Source organism: Lithobates pipiens, unplaced genomic scaffold, assembly GCF_037356315.1.
Source record: "Lithobates pipiens isolate NorthernLeopardFrog02 unplaced genomic scaffold, aLitPip1_a1.2 Scaffold_18, whole genome shotgun sequence".
In the NCBI taxonomy this organism is placed as follows: domain Eukaryota; kingdom Metazoa; phylum Chordata; class Amphibia; order Anura; family Ranidae; genus Lithobates; species Lithobates pipiens.
This window is the reverse complement of record NW_027507758.1, coordinates 69,837,928-69,854,875: the sequence shown is the minus strand read 5'-3', so window position 1 is coordinate 69,854,875 and position 16,948 is coordinate 69,837,928. Positions and strand designations below refer to the sequence as shown.

General features: G+C 43.3%; 1 protein-coding gene across 2 annotated transcripts in view; it reads left to right on the top strand.

Annotated features, from left to right (window-relative positions):
* Positions 1-16,948, top strand: part of ESRRG (estrogen related receptor gamma) — a 1,080,228-nt gene that overhangs the window by 721,567 nt on the left and 341,713 nt on the right. The gene's annotated exons all lie outside the window — the stretch shown is intronic.

Sequence of the window (16,948 nt, the reverse complement as noted above, 5' to 3'; positions counted from 1 at the left end):
CACATCCTATGGTAAGGAGACATCTTCACTGGTGTATGCATGTATGATGTTTATTGGAGCTGGGACACACAATACTCTAATGCAAGTCACCTGGATTCAGTGTTTTTCAGTTTTTATATTAATTTACAAATATAGAACTTAGCACAGCACGTGGTTTACTAACTCTTTCCTTTATACTGGCTTTTCAAAGAAAAAAATACAATAATGCAGAGGCTTTCTTAAAGTGGTTGTAAACCCTTACAAACCACTTTGACCTACAGGTAAGCCTAGATTAAGATTACGGTTTAGGACATATTTACAAAAAAACAGCCACCGCTGTCTACGGCGCATGCCCAGGCGCACTGGGCAGGCCACAGATCGCGCCGATATGCCGCGAGTGTCGGCTCCCGTGCGCATGCGCGGGAGTGACATCATCGCTGCTCCGGAGCAGCGAGACCCGGAAGTCACTCTGGGATCCATGGCAGCGGCAGACATGAAGACGGAGGACCGCTTCGGGGGCTTCGTTCTCAGGTAAGTTATTCATAATGCGCTAGTATTCTATGCATACTAGCTCATTATGCCTTTGCCTTGCAGGTTGCTTTTCCACCCCCCCCCCCCCCCCCCCATGGGTTTACAACCACTTTAAAGGCTAACTTTACCTTTGTTTACTTTTTTTCCCCCCTAAATTCCAGCTCCCCTATGTACCAATACAGCATTAATGTACTTGTTAAAACAGCTTTGCATTTATTCTACACACGCTTATCTCACTGTCCTCATGGATGTTTAAAAAACACTGCTCCATCACTTCTGCCTCACTTCGTGAACAGACTTCAGGTCATGACACCAGAAGAAGTTGACCAGAGGGCAGATGATGCAGGATGTGTGCTAATGAGGTCAGCTGCAGTGGCGGTGCATTCATAAGGGAGCACGGGTGCCGCTCCCTCTCTCCAGCCACCCCCTCTATGGGGATGGATAGATTCATGTATTGCATGAATCTATCCATGGCTGCCGCTGCCACCCCCTATTCAGGCACCCTGCCCTTTTTTGGGCATCTGGCACCTGAATCCCAGTGGCAGGGGGTGTTTTTAATGCACCTGATTAGATCCATAGGCTCTAATAGGCATAAGTACCTCATACGTACAATAATGCTATATTGATACATTGATACAGAGGATCTGGACTTTGGGGAAAAAAAGGTGAACAAAGGTGAACTTAGCCTTTAAAAGGTTTAGTGTGGTATAACACTTTTTTCTATTGGAATTGTACTTTTCTATACAAGTCTGTACATCAGTTCAAAAAGAGGGACAACTGAGGAGGAAAAAGGGATTTGGTTTTAAAAGAGGGTCAGTCCCTCCAAATGAGGGACAGTTGGGAGCTATGGTTTTGACTTACACATCATGTGACTTTTGGCATTTCTTCAAGACTGCATGGCATTTGGCTGTTTATAGGGCACAGATGGCTGGGGTGGAATTTACTGTATTGGCTGATAGAATATGTTTTTTAAGTAAGCCGGTGAGAGTACATATGCAAAGTTTGTGACAGACGAGGTCAAGATATTTGCACTTCTACATGTATGAACTGCGGTTCCTCCCTTTACTTGGCTGGAAGGACAATGCATACTATATTTCTTCTCATGCAAACTGATGGGGCGCCTTTCTTCCCTAGCCTTGGCAGACTGAAATAAAGGGTATTGATTCTATAAACATGCCCGCTATGCTTGAAGCTGGACGGATTTTGTGACAGTCATTTCTGTGGGTGCTATTGGATTTCATTATGCTTTAAGAAGACAGTATTATAATTATTCTAACTATTGCAAGCATTTCCAAATAATTCAATCATTCCCTGCAAAAGTAAGTATGAGAAACCCTACCCTTTTACAAGCCTAATAAAAGTCCTATTCTTTGAGTTTCAGAAGACAATTATAAAAAGTCATACTAAACTTACAATAATACTTTCTAAAGTCCAAAGGCACAACTGAACAAAGTAGATGCCATAAATATTGCCAGACTCAATAAAAATGTTTAGTCTAATAATATATTCTTCCATAACTGCATTCCTGGTTTATAACTAACTATAGCTATAGCAAAAAAAATCCAAACTATAACAACATTAGTTTATGTTACTTTATTGGAGAAGTGCCCAACATTTTGAAAGAATAGTTCTTTGGTTCTTTAAATTTTATCAAAAGACATTTTCTCATACAGTAGGTCCTACTGTAGGAGAAAATGCCTTTTGCTCAAATTTAACTAAGTAGGGAATAGTGAAATCCCCCCGTATGGTTTTGTTTTTTTTATTATTTACTACTTCCTGTGGGGTGATTTGCCTTCAATTTATGTCCCAAAGGAAATTTCCCTATTGGAAGATGTACTTAAAATTTTTCTTTCATTTTCTGATTAAAGAGATTGAAAGGGTGAATCTCCCTGTCAAGGAGCCAGGTAGGAGTAAAAACTGAACAGAAGGCTTAATGCTTTTTCATTGTATCCAAATCGTTGAAGCTTAATTGCACATATTTTGTAGTATTATAGTATTAGTATTATATGGTGCAGTCAGTGCAGTGAGTGCAGTGTATGCGCTATGGGATGCGTGCCCATATATTTATAAGGACACCATAAGACAAAAAGTCGCAAAAAAAAGAAGATAAAACTGTGATTTTTGGCAAAAGCTGATTTCGTTTTTTTCAAGCACGCTACAAGGCAACACACATTTTATTGCATGTGTTGTCTTGCTCCCCCCGAAAAAAAATATTTTTTTGGTCAGTGGACCCATGTAGAGTGCCCATAAAAAAAAGAATATCCAAAAACAAAAATGTTATACTGTATATTGCAGCTTAAGAGTCTTTAGATGTGGCGGCTGCATTCATTTTATTCAAGCCATTTCCTTTTTTTTTTTACCTGGTGATCCTGCCAGTAATGCATTTTCTGCTCTAGGGTGACAGAGCTTACACATGATACTCACCAACCTGTAAAAATGTACTTTGCCTAAAAAAAAATGCAGCCACCACCTGTAAGGGTCGGTAAGCTGCAATATATTATGCTTTTGTTCTTGGCTTGACATACTTTAATAGGCCCCTTAAAGCAGTCCGTGTCAATGTACCAAAAACCCTAAGGACCTTATGAACCCTAAGCTTAAGCATGCCCAAGGTATAAAAGCTAAAACACTGAAACAGTCCTGGAAGTCTTTTAGTTGTCAGAAGCCAACTATACAAGACCTTATGCACAGCTTACTATGCTGTAATACCAAGATAATGATCTTTATTTTAGCCATGTGACTGTCATTTTGCAGTTTTTACATAAACTGGTAAACTTTTATTGTTTTGCTAACATGTATTTTGGTGTACATATTGTTCTGCCCTTCAGTTACCCTTCTTTCATTTGATGTTTAATGGATATTGTTTTAAAAATCACTGATATATAAATTTTTCCTATACATCTATCAGGGCCGTATCTGCCGCAAAGCAAACAAGGCGTTTACCTTGGGCAGCATTTTACAGGGGGCAGCATCGCCCCCCTCCCCGCAGGCATAAGGGGTGCTACAGTCCTCGCACAGAGGAGTGCAGAGAACAGGGGCGGAGTGGGCCGCTGATCTCATGCTCCAAGAAAGGCTGCCGCATAAGTGGACGAGATCAGTAGCTGGCTCCACCACTGGCTCTACTGCCCACTGGTTGCTATCATCTAGCAACCAGTGACATCTCCTCTCCGCCCTAATGAAGAGTGAGGCCCAGGCCCCAGCATTCAAAGCGGAGGAGGATTTAACTTCCTCCTCCTCGGCTGGTCCATGACCCCGCCTAGTGCTTTCCACCAGTGGCGGCTGGTGTTTTTGTCTTTTGAGTAGGCAGCCACACCCACTCCCGGTCAGTCGGCTGACCTGCAGAGGCAGCAACCCCCCCGGAGGACTTTCGGGACATCAAAGCCCCACACTTACCCCATCTAGGAAGGGGCAGGCAGTGTGTCTGGCAGCTTTCTTCCTCCTCCTGTGGTGTGGATCTGCCATGCACCCCCTCCTCCTAGGCATCCAATAGGATCGCCTGACATTTCAGCCAATCGGGAAATGGGTATCAGACTCACACTTCCTGATTGGTGGAGATCCGATTCAGTGTTAGAAAAACAAATATTAATTTGCTTTTCTAACACACCTGGATGGGCTTTGAGTGTAATGCTCTGTGCTACGAGTCCACCCTATTTTGAAGCCTATACGAGCCTACAGCTCTAATCAGGTGCTTCAAAAAAACACCCCCGCCGCTGTAGTTAATGTGTCCAGGATCCTGAAAGGGACCAGACACATGAATAGGGGTAGGCCGCTATGCATGAATCTTATCTAATTTTTTCACATGTCCAGTCCTCAAGGCGCCCCAGCAGGTCATGTTATAAGGATGTCCCTCAAATTAAACAGCTGTGGTAATTACTAAGGCAGTAAAAATAATCACCTGTGCAATATAATGGATAGCCTGAAAACATTACCTGTTGGGGCGCTTTGAGGACTGGATTTGAGAAACACTGATCTATCTATTAATCATATAAGGGTTGCGTGGATAGAGATGCGGCGCCCATGTGCCCCTGCTTTCCACCCACCTCATTCATCTTCATGATCTTCTCCAGCGTGCTCTGAGAGAAGGAAAAGAAACTCTGAAAACTCTGAGGTGAGGCTGAAACCATGTGTGCAGTGTCATGAGGGAGCCAGGCACTGCAGAGTCAGAGAGCCATACAAAGAGGAGGGGTTCATGCTAGGATTTGATGTCCTTTACTTTTGACAGATGTGACCCCCCAAAAAGCAAAGACTACAGGTCCCAGCATGAACCCCTGAGAGCAAGCAAGCTGAACAGTGAACAAGTTAGTTCCCACTTTTTTGTCGAAGCCTGCCCTAGGATTCTTCCTGTGAGACCTCTTAAAATGCAGACTGAGCTTTGTAATCTTAACTGCAAGCTGCTTATGACCAACGTTCTCGCTACAAAACAGGTTTCATACCTCAGTAACAACTGTAGCGGAAAAGACACTTCTGTGATAGGTCCATCCATCCTTGCAAAATTCAGTGCCCTTTTCTTCCCACTGATGTACTGTGAAAAAATCCTTCAACAATTTGGTACTGGGCACACCTATGTGGCTTTTTGTTCTTGTCCAGTGGGGATGTACAACTTGAAAAGCTGTGTCTCATCTTGGTTGTTCAAGACTCTGGCAGAGGGAAGTTTGCAGGAATGATCAGGCTGCCGCCTATCAGTGCCCATCAGTGCCGCCTAGCAGTACCCTTTAGTCCCGCCTATCAGTGCAGCTTCATCACATCTTCTGCTCCACTGACCACATATGTGGCACTTGGATGAATAATGTCTCAGGATCTGATCAGAGCTGTTCACTGTGAATGGCTGAGCTTCCTCATCAGACCCGAGACAAGAACAGTATATCGTGGCTGGGGTGGGACAATTTTAGATGAGTGGGGGTGGGCTCCTGATTTTAGTCATGCCTAGGGCAGCAGAAAACCAAAATACACCACTGACGTCTATGTGAGGTTATGCTCTGTGTCCTTTAAAATCTTTAATAACAATGATTGAAAGAGAAACTAAAGATTCTTTTCCTGGTGTGTTAGCTTTGTAAATTGAGCCTTTTGCAAGTAAAGTCAATGTGAACAAGGTCTAATACCTCCAGTTGACTTATTTACTTCTGGCTTCAAGTGTATAGATTTATTGTAGGTAACATGCATTAAATATTATAAAATAATAAAAATGCCATTTAAAATGGCCTTTGATAAACTTTTGGACCCTGCACCAAATCAGCTCTCAATCTCACTAACTTAAGAACAGTTACTCAGACAGTTAGGCACTACCAACACACCTCAAAAGAGTTAGGTGATAAAACTATATGATACATATGTAATAAATACTTGAATACTTGATGGTAATTACCTGTTATTTAACTACGTATGTATTGCAGTACAATTTTTTATAAATGTTCTGCAGTTGAGGAACTTAGTCTTTGATAGCTGAGAGCTTTCACACTACTCTGACGATAGTATGTATGAAAGCAGCTATAAAGAGAACATGTGTGTTAAGTTATGTCAAGCTTTACGATGGCTGTCGTCACCCACGGAGCAGTTCAGAGCACAGCGAGGGGCAATGCATACTGACACACAGTTGATTATAGGCTCGACTGGCAGTTCAAAGCTCGGCCCCATAGTTGCAGGAGTTGTGACCTGTCAGCACTGATACTATAACGGTTTTAAAGGCCTTTCTTCACTTTGCAATGTTTAACTCTTTGCTGAAAGCAACATTTATGTTTTTCTTATTCAATATGTTTATTGAAATTTTAACAGGTATTCATTAAAACATGATTGCATAGAGTGAGATATTACATAACAACTATTAAAACCAATATAGACACTGGTATAGAAATGTACAAAGAAAATATCTCTCAATTAGAGATAAGTTTAAAGTTAAGGCCAAACCCGTTGGAAACTGTCACATGACAGCAAGCCACCATCCCAATCAGCTACAGCCATTATGCGTCACTAATGTCACCTGCATTCTGCCCCTTTGTTACGTGTGACATAAGGCAAGAAATTTCACAACCACAGTTGTTTGGATTCACCGTATGTTCCAGCCAAACTAGGTTTGGTCCCAAAACGATCTCATCCTTACACCAAGTCTTCATAAAACAATGTGATGCATTTCAGGTCATAAAAAAAACAGAAGATGCTCTATAATGATGGTGAGGAGGGTAAATGTCGGGGTTCACACATGGGGCATAGAGAAAGGAGGGGGAAAAAGGGGTGGTGGGAGAAAGTAAGGCCGCGTACACACGCGGGGACTGTTCGCCCAACTTTGTCCGTCAAACAGTTTCGGCAAACAGTCCGCTCAAAATTAGCATGGACGGACATGGCCACACACGACGAACGAACAGTTTGCTGAAACCGTGTGCGATGACGTGAACGGCACGTACGACGGGACGAAAAATACGACGTCCTATACACTGCATTATAACTTTCGGCGTGTAAATCCTTTCTGAGCATGCGCGGAACTTAGTTTGACGAACAAGCCTACACACGAGGGGACTGTTCGCTGAAACAAAGTTTCAGCGGACAGTTTTTCGGAATTTCCGAAAAACCTTGTTCAGCGGACTGTTCGCTGAAACTGTCCGCTGAAAGCCCACACACGAGCGGACTGTCCGCCGAAACACTGTTCAGCGGACAAAGTTGGGCGAACAGTCCCCGCGTGTGTACGCGGCCTAAGGCGATCTATGTGGACTGCAACACCACTATCACTGGAGTATTTGCGTGTCGAAACTGATGCAGCTTTTATGTCGTATTCCATACAAGATTTTCGTGCTACACATATATAGCTGTCGATCACTTTTGCACTCAGTAGTTTAGCATGGAAACATACATATGTACAATAGAAAAAGGAGGAAAGAACCTTTGGTTGTTATCACTATTAGCAGGTTATTGAATCATGAAGTTGGAAGCTTGTTGAATGCAGAGAATAATTTACTTTCATGGAGGATCAGCAAAGCATGTCTTAGCCCTTGTACACACGGTCGGAGATTCCGACAACCAAATCCGTCTGAGTAATTCTGACAGATTAATTCCGGAAGAGGTCCGGAAGTGATGTTGCATACACACGGTCGGACTAAGTTGTTGGAAAATCCGATTGTACATAACGTGATGACGTTATTTCGTTACGACGGGACTACGTTCAGGCTAGTAGCCAATAGCTTTGGTCTAGGAATTTGATCTGAGCATGCGTGGCACTTTGTCCGTCGGAGTAGGCTACACATGATCGGAGTATGTCCGATAGGAGCATTTTGTCTGAAAATTTTACTGGCAAGTTGGAAAACTTGGTCCATCAAATATTCCGACGGAAACAGTCCGATGCAGACCACACACAGTTGGAATATCCGACAAAACGGTCCGATAGGAAACATTCCGTTGGAATCTCCGACCGTGTGTACAAGGGCTTACAGCATTAGGAAACATGAACACAGGAAACAGGAATATACAAGTGCATGCACTTAACATAGACAGAACATCCTGTTATTACTTTGCCATAGAACTGCACACTATAACACTGCAGTGCCACTTTCTGGATAGAAAGGTATAATGCATACAGTACATATTGTCAGTTTATATAAGCAACTTTACATTACATGTTGTTGTTCTTCCAACAATCACAGCAGTGTTTGGCTATACAGGCATACCCCACTTTTAAGTACACAATGGGACCAGAGCATGTATGTAAAACAAAAATGGACTTAAAATTAAGTAATACCTTTTTTTTCACTTCTAGGCTGTAGTGGGGGTGTCAGGGACTGTAGTGGGGGTGTCAGGGGCTGTAGTGGGGGTGTCAGGGGCAAACTGGAACAATTCCTTCTACTGCAGCTGCAAAATGCTTGCAAGGCACTTTGCGTACACTCGTAGGTATGTCCGTACTCGCAAGTGTACGTAAAGTGAGTGTACTTAAAGTGGGGTATGCCTGTATACATATGTATCTTTAATTGTCTGGAGGAGACCATTTAATGCCCAGATCCATTACACATTCCACTACACTCCATGACAATATTATCCTAACTAAAGTATATGGGCCTTGACTAAACATTTTGACTATACAGAGGAGTTTACTGCTGCCTAAATCACGCCAATAAGAAATATTTAAAGTACTATAGGTAAAACTTTTGATTTTCATTTTAGAAAAACAATAGATAGAATAACCTCTATCTCATTGGGGAGATTTATCTACACTTCCTGCCCCATAGCTAAAACAAGAAGTGAGAGGAAATCCCTGCAAATTAAGGGAATCCCTTGGGGCTCCTCAGCTCTCCAAAACATTTGTCCCTATTGGAAGATTTCCCCTCTATTACTTTTCTGGGGACAACCCAAAATATGTGATTTTCTTTTATCCTCACTTTCAGTGATAATGGAAAACAGGACAGATAGAGAGGGTGAATCTCCCTGACGGAGACAAAAACAACAATGAAAACCTGACAAGTCTTCTAATCCCTCTCCACTCTGTCCAAAACTAAAAAAAGTTTTGCCATTAGTTGTACTTTAAATATTACTATTTATATAACATATTATATTATTATTTATAGGTTATTTATATAACATAATTGTCAGTCAATCTCCCAGCCCCTTCATTGATATCTGCTTCATAAAGTAGTCCTTTAGTCATACAACAGAAAAACTGCTGTAAGCATGGCATGCAGCATTCTCAGTTCTGGAGCTCCTGCTAGGTGCCAGTCTGTTATTTTGGCAGATAGACTGGTGAAAGAAGTAGGAGGCAGACAGTGAATGAGAACCTTGTAAATTAGATTGTGAGAGCACATAGGACAATTCACTATCAAAGTGCCTTTTTTAATTATTTGCTTCTTTAGGATGTATTTATTGGTTCTCTGAAATGTACTGTTTAGTGGTTGTAATGGTATTTGGTGGCCCATGTTTGTGAGCTATAGCTCCGGAGTGGCTCCAGCAATTGAGCTCCAGCTGTAGACCTTCTTCAGAACCTACACAAAACTTTAGCTCCAGACTTGCTCCTTATTGCTCGGCCTCCTTTCAGCCATTTTATCTCTGTTTTGTCAACATGTAAATTTTCCTAATTTAGTTATTGCTCTTCACATGCTTTTGCCATTATTTGAATAGATAGTACTGAATTAACCTCCCTAAGAACAAAAGGAGGTATGATGCTTTTAATTCAGACAACTAACTTAACATTCCCACCCCATTACCTTAAGGCCTCAGGCACACTGATCATTTGCTCAGCTCTGAATGACTTTTCCCCTGACAGGAGAAAATCTGTTTAAAAAAAGCGCCTAAAGCCATGTTATGCACACGCATTTAGGTGCGTCAAGCATTTGAGCATTTATGGATTCCATTGGCCAGACTATGAATTTATTTTGGCCATTAGGATGAATGCTAAAGTGCTAAATGAGGCTAGTGTTTAGGCAAGTTTAGATGCATTTACATACATTTACACTCGCTTAGGCACTTTCAGTGAACATGCTGGTGGTGCTTTTTTTTTACCTATAAACGATGCTCTTCTAATATGCCTGTAAAAGCTTATGTGTGCAATTATTATGTGCCAAATATGTGCCAAAGACTAATACAGAGGTGCACCTACAGGCTGAAAAGAAAAATGCCAAACGCTTATAAAAACTGTGTTTTTCAAACTCTGCGTGCATGAAGTCTAAAGTGAATGCATGCTTTACCCATGCGGGGCAAAGCTAATAATTCTCTTTAATAGCAGCCCCAACAAATGTAGGTCTAGGAACTTTCTCTCTGCCCTTCACCCAATAACTAACCATCAGCACTAAGGACCCTTTCATATGAGGCAGACTCCGACTGCGATCCGCTTGTTCAGCAGGGGATCTGTTTGCTGACCCCCTCTGAGAAAGTGGATGACAGGTCCGTGTCCACTCTGCTTATGTAGAACAGACACAGCCCACTCTCCTCTAAGGGCAGTCAGATGTACAGGACCACCTGTCTGTTTACACCCAAATGCCATTCGATCCACTGGACAGAAGGGGAAAGGATTGATCGCTTTTTAGGGGATCAGATCAGATTGGATGTAGGCAGGTGTTGACGGACATATCAATTTATATCCGCTGCTCCATAGGGAAGAATGGAGGTTTCAATCAGTTCCGCCTAAAAAACACAAGCGGACCCGACAAGGATGTTTGTGTGAAAGGGGCCAAACACCTGTGAGGAAGGGAAGGGAGGTGAGTCACATGCTCTACTGTACCAGTAAGTACCAGGTATTTTACTTCATCTCGGTGGTCAAATTGAGCAGCAGAGGAGCAAATACAAAATAAGCATAAACTTCTGGTGGAGCGTGGCAAGGCAACAAGGCATGAAATGCATGGTAGGAGAGAGGCCTGGATATTTAAGTAGACATAGGGGGTGGTATTTGCGTTGGACTCTTCGGGAATACTAACCCATCATAAATTCTACCCTGTTCTGGCTCAGTGTAGACAACACATGAACATGCCATAAGTAGGAGGGTAAAAGTGAAAAGCACATGAAAGTGTTTCACATGAAACTTGTGATAGAGGGATCCAGATCGGCAGCCAATACAGGACCGGTGCCTGCACACAGTACTGGTGCATTTCAGCATTAAAAAAGGTCTGCTTGTGCCATATAATCCACTGTGCACTATAGAAGAAAATCTCATTCAAATATGTTTAACATGTGGATGCTTTTATTTAAATCTGGACTCTAGGCAGATATTAAAGGAACAGATGAATGCAGATATGCATGCATTAATACATTATTAAAGTAGAACTAAAGGCATTTTATTTTTATTTTGGGTAGAGTAAGGGAGGGTTATAAGCCCTGTAAGGTTTATTTTTGCCATCTGTGTCCCATTGGGGAGTTTTCCCTTCCTGTACCATAGTCAAAACAGGAAGTGAGAGAATTCCCTGATTGTCATGAGAACTAGTGTCCCCATTGAAAAATATCTGCACTATTCCTTTTCTGCGGACAACCCAAAATTGGGGATTTTCTTTTACTTCCACTTTCAGTGATAATGGTAACCGGGACTAATAGAGAGGGTGAATCTCTCTAATAGGGGCATATAAAGCAAAACAAATCTGATCAATGTTCTAATCCCTCTCTTCTATATCCAAAACAAAAAAACAAAAAAAAATATTGCCTTTAATTAGGCTTTAAATACATTTTTTATGCGACTATCTGAAGTAGGTACAGCATGTGGAGCCAATCAGCTTTTCTAAATGCAAATGTGCTGATAAGGAACATGCTGATACGGAAGAGACAGTGGGGTGAGCAGAGGGATGACCTCACCAGTTTGCTGCTGCATTTTCACTATCCAGTAGCAGAACCCCACTGAATTCCTTAACTATAACAGCCAATGAGATGTCATCCACATTGCTGGATGGGGTAGCTGTGTAAATCAAGACTGGGTGGACAGAAATACAAAGCCTATGACAGATAATGCAGCTCTATTATATGTATTTAAACTATTTGTGTGGGCTTTATCTTTAGGTGCGCTACAGCAAAAAAAAATCGCATGGTAGTCTGAATACATGATAGTCATGGAAAGTAAAACCAAGAAGTACAGCTATGGAAAGCTAGCTCCAACTCTAGGCTTTAGAATTCAGCTCCATTTTTAGTTCAGCTCTGCGCCAGCTCCGGAGCTAAAGACAAACTCTGCTCCGGCTGCAGGCCATGGAGACTCGCCAGCCCTAGTTTGTGTCACAATAAATAAGACATATTAAATGTTTATTATACATGTAGTACTGCCACTTAGACTTAGAAGGATTTGTGACTGTGCCAAGTGAAAAATTGGCTGGACCTGAACTCAATTTTTTAATTTTTTCCAATGAAATTCAGCTTGCAGCTTGTTAAACCTATTTTTATCCAGTTATTCGCTAATAGAAGATCGTTTTCCAGTTTCCCCTGCCTACATTATTTTATTACATTTCGTATCAAGTGCTTCTTGTTATTAAAACAACTAAATATAAGTATGACTATCTTGTTGTGATGAAGTTTTTTTTTCCGACTCTGTCAGAGGAATATGGCAGATATAATTCTATTTATAGAACATAATGAAAGCTATAATGTTTAAACTGCAGTTTCCTTTAAAATGTATATAATATCTATATTTGGTGCAAAACTGTTGTGCCGTTTAATGTTATTACCTTTCCTTTCAGTCTGCAGTCTGCAATTATTTTTTATAACTATAAAAAAAAAAATATCAATAATTATATAAAGTTATGAACTTGGGTTTGGTCTGAATTAGGAATGAATTTTCCAGTGCCGACCCAATCAGCCTCAGGCAGGAGATTCCTAATCCCAAAGCTATAGGTAGATCATGGGGTGGGAATGGATTTTACATCATTGGCATCATTTGGTCACATAGCTAGAATAGGTCAATGACATTCAACTAATATGGCTCAAGAATAATTGGGTCGACACGATGGCTTCCTTCCTGGTTCAGGTCAAACCCAAGCTTATCCCTAGTTGATTGATTCCTAGGTCAATGATTTGAACTAATATGGTCACATGACCAAATTAGGTCAATGACATTGAACTAGTATAGCCCAAGAATATTTGGGTCGACACTGACAGCTTCCTTCCTGGTTCAGACTGAACCCAAGCTCATCCCTAGTTGATTTATCCCTGGGTCAATGATTTGAACTAATATGGGGATGTAGTCATATTAGATCAATGATGTCATGAGCATCTCCACCCCTTTGTGTATTTGCAGCTATGGGGAGGGGAATCCTCGGCGTGCATCTGATTGGCTGAGCACTGACAGCTTCCGGGTTTAGCAAAACATAGGTTGGACAAAACCCAAAGCCGACCCCAAGCTCATTCCTAAGTGTAATATGTAGGTGGGTTTTCTCAGAACCCTATCCCTCTGCTCATGTAATAGGGTTACTGATCTTTTCTTTAATGATTCTGTTCTGTTACATTCTGTTATATTCACCATTGAAAGTGTTTTGTAATATCTATTTGATAAATGAAAAAAAAAAAATCTTGTGAGCAGATAGCTTCCTTTCCTCGCTGCCTGTGCTGCACTGTTGACAGTTACATTATTCCCCGCTACATCTGAGAATTAGAGAACTCTATTTAATGGAGGAAAGTTTCTGTAGTCCAGTAAATACAATAGAGTGTGTGAGCTTCGTCACCTTAAGACAAGACGTGTGCCATTGCTGACATCCCCCTTCTTTCTCAGCTGCTCCACTGGAGCCCTAACTTGTTCTTCTAGGTATGGAGGAGGATCATGCTGATGGGACAATAAGAGGGGATGGGACAACTGAGTGAATGCAGTTTAAGTTTGTTTTGTTTGGGTCTAAATGGCAACCTCTTTAAAGTATATGCAAGCCCTATTAATGGGTTGCTCTTATTACTTCCTTTTCATTTGATTTCAGTGATGGTCTGTGCACAGTCTTATCTCAAACAAGGAAATATATTAGGACTACAGAACATCTCCCTCAATGATATGGAGAAGACCAATGGGGGAAGGATAGTCTTAATTAAGCCAATACTCTGCAATAACCAGCCAATACTCTACAATACCCAACCAATACTCTGCAATACCCTGCCAATACTCTGCCAATACTCTGCCAATACTCTGCCAATACTCTGCAATACCCTGCCAATACCCTGCCAATACTCTGCCAATACTCTGCCATACCCTGCCAATACTCTGCCATACCCAGCCATACTCAGCCATACTCAGTGATACCCAGCCATACTCTGCAATACCCAGCCATACTCTGCAATACTCTGTAATACCCAGCCATACTCAGCCATACTCAGTGATACCCAGCCAAACCCAGCCATGCTCAGCTGTACCCAGCTATACCCAGCCATACTCAGCCAATATTACAGTGAGGAAGATGACGTGGATATTACAGTGGGGGAGATGTCCATTACAGTGTAGAGATTGTGGATATTACAGTGGGGAATATATGGTGGTGGAATTTTCACAGGTTTCTGCAAATTCAATTATTTGCTGATCCGAAAAATGATCCGATCCATGACTCTGATCCGAGGAACAATCCAATCCGTGAGTTTTTTGATCCATTGCACCCCAAGTTGATCCGTCTATCGGCTTCCAGTGCAGGCACCGGCATTGCAAGTAAGGGAAACCGGCAGTAAAGCCTTCGGGTGGGTCGGTGGGTGGGGGGGGCAATAAAACCGCCAAAGTGATGTACTTTGGAATGGCATGGAACTTAATCTTCGAAGAAAACATGCCAAAAGGTACCAAAAAGTTAAATAAATATATAACCAAAAACGAGGGGGGTGGGGGGTTGCTGTGTTCCATTGTTTGAGAGTGAGTTCTCATTTTGCCTGGAACTCCACTTTAGGCCTCATGCACACGAGACGCAGATGAAACCTCTGTTAAAAAAAAGCTGAAACGCGCGTTTAGAAACGCGCGTTTTGCCGCGTTTGCATGCCGCGTTTAGACGCGTTTAGACGCGTTTAGACGCGTTTGCGTTTAAACGCGTTTATAAAGATAACATCATGTAGACCCTTCCCAAGCTCTCAAAGCATTTTTTTTAACTATTTCTGCTATTTTGATCAGAGTGAGCAGCAGCAGCATAGAGAGCAGTTGTACACTTGCATTTGCCGTGTCACTTGCCACGGCACCTGCCACAAGTTGTGGATTGTCCACTTGCCACGTCACTTGCCACAAGTTGGGGATTGTCCACTTGCCACATCACCTGCCACGTCACCTGCCACAAATTGTGGATTGTCCACTTGCCACGTCACTTGCCACATCACCTGCCACGTCACTTGCCACGAGATGTGAATTGTCCACTTTCCACGTCATCTGCCATGCCACCTGCCACAAGCTGTGGATTGTCCACTTGCCACGTCACCAGTCACATCACCTGCCACAAGTTGTGGATTGTCCACTTGCCACGTCCCTTGCCACGTCCCCTGCCACGTCACCTGCCACAAGTGGATTGTCCACTTGCCACATCACTTGCCACATCACCTGCCACAAGTTGTGGATTGTCCACTTGCCACGTCACCTGCCACAAGTTGTGGATTGTTCACTTGCCACGTCACCTGCCACGTCACCTGCCACAAGTTGTGGATTGTCCACTTGCCACGTCACTTGCCACAAGCTGTGGATTGTCCACTTGCCACATCACTTGCCACGTCACCTGCCACGTCACTTGCCACGTCACCTGCCACAAGTTTTGGATTGTCCACTTGCCACGTCACTTGCCACGTCAGCTGCCACGTCACTTGCCACGAGATGTGGATTGTCCACTTTCCACGTCATCTGCCATGCCACCTGCCACAAGCTGTGGATTGTCCACTTGCCACGTCACCAGCCACATCACCTGCCACAAGTTGTGGATTGTCCACTTGCCACGTGACTTGCCACATCACCTGCCACGTCACTTGCCACATCACCTGCCACAAGTTGTGGATTGTCTACTTGCCGCGTCACTTGCCACTTCACCTGCCACGTCACTTGCCACGTCACCTGCCACAAGTTGTGGATTGTTCACTTGCCACGTCACCTGCCACAAGTTGTGGATTGTCCACTTGCCACGTCACTTGCCACAAGCTGTGGATTGTCCACTTGCCACATCACTTGCCACGTCACCTGCCACGTCACTTGCCACGTCACCTGCCACAAGTTTTGGATTGTCCACTTGCCACGTCACTTGCCACGTCAGCTGCCACGTCACTTGCCACGAGATGTGGATTGTCCACTTTCCACGTCATCTGCCATGCCACCTGCCACAAGCTGTGGATTGTCCACTTGCCACGTCACCAGCCACATCACCTGCCACAAGTTGTGGATTGTCCACTTGCCACGTGACTTGCCACATCACCTGCCACGTCACTTGCCACATCACCTGCCACAAGTTGTGGATTGTCTACTTGCCGCGTCACTTGCCACTTCACCTGCCACGTCACTTGCCACAAGTTGTGAATTGTTCACTTGCCACGTCACCTGCCACGTCACCTGCCACAAGTTGTGGATTGTCCACTTGCCACGTCACTTGCCACAAGCTGTGGATTGTCCACTTGCCACATCACTTGCCACGTCACCTGCCACGTCACTTGCCACGTCACCTGCCACAAGTTTTGGATTGTCCACTTGCCACGTCACTTGCCACGTCAGCTGCCACGTCACTTGTCACATCACCTGCCACGTCACCTGCCACAAGTTGTGGATTGTCCACTTGCCACGTCACTTGCCACATCACCTGCCACGTCACTTGCCACGAGATGTGGATTGTCCACTTGCCATGTCACTTGCCACGTCACCTGCCACGTCACTTGCCACGTCAGCTGCCACGTCACTTGCCACAAGATGTGGATTGTCCACTTGCCATGTCACTTGCCACGTCACCTGCCACGTCACTTGCCACGTCAGCTGCCACGTCACTTGCTACAAGATGTGGATTGTCCACTTGTCACATCACCTGCCACATCACTTGCCACATCACCTGCCACGTCACCTGCCACAAGTTGTGGATTGTCCACTTGCCACGTCACT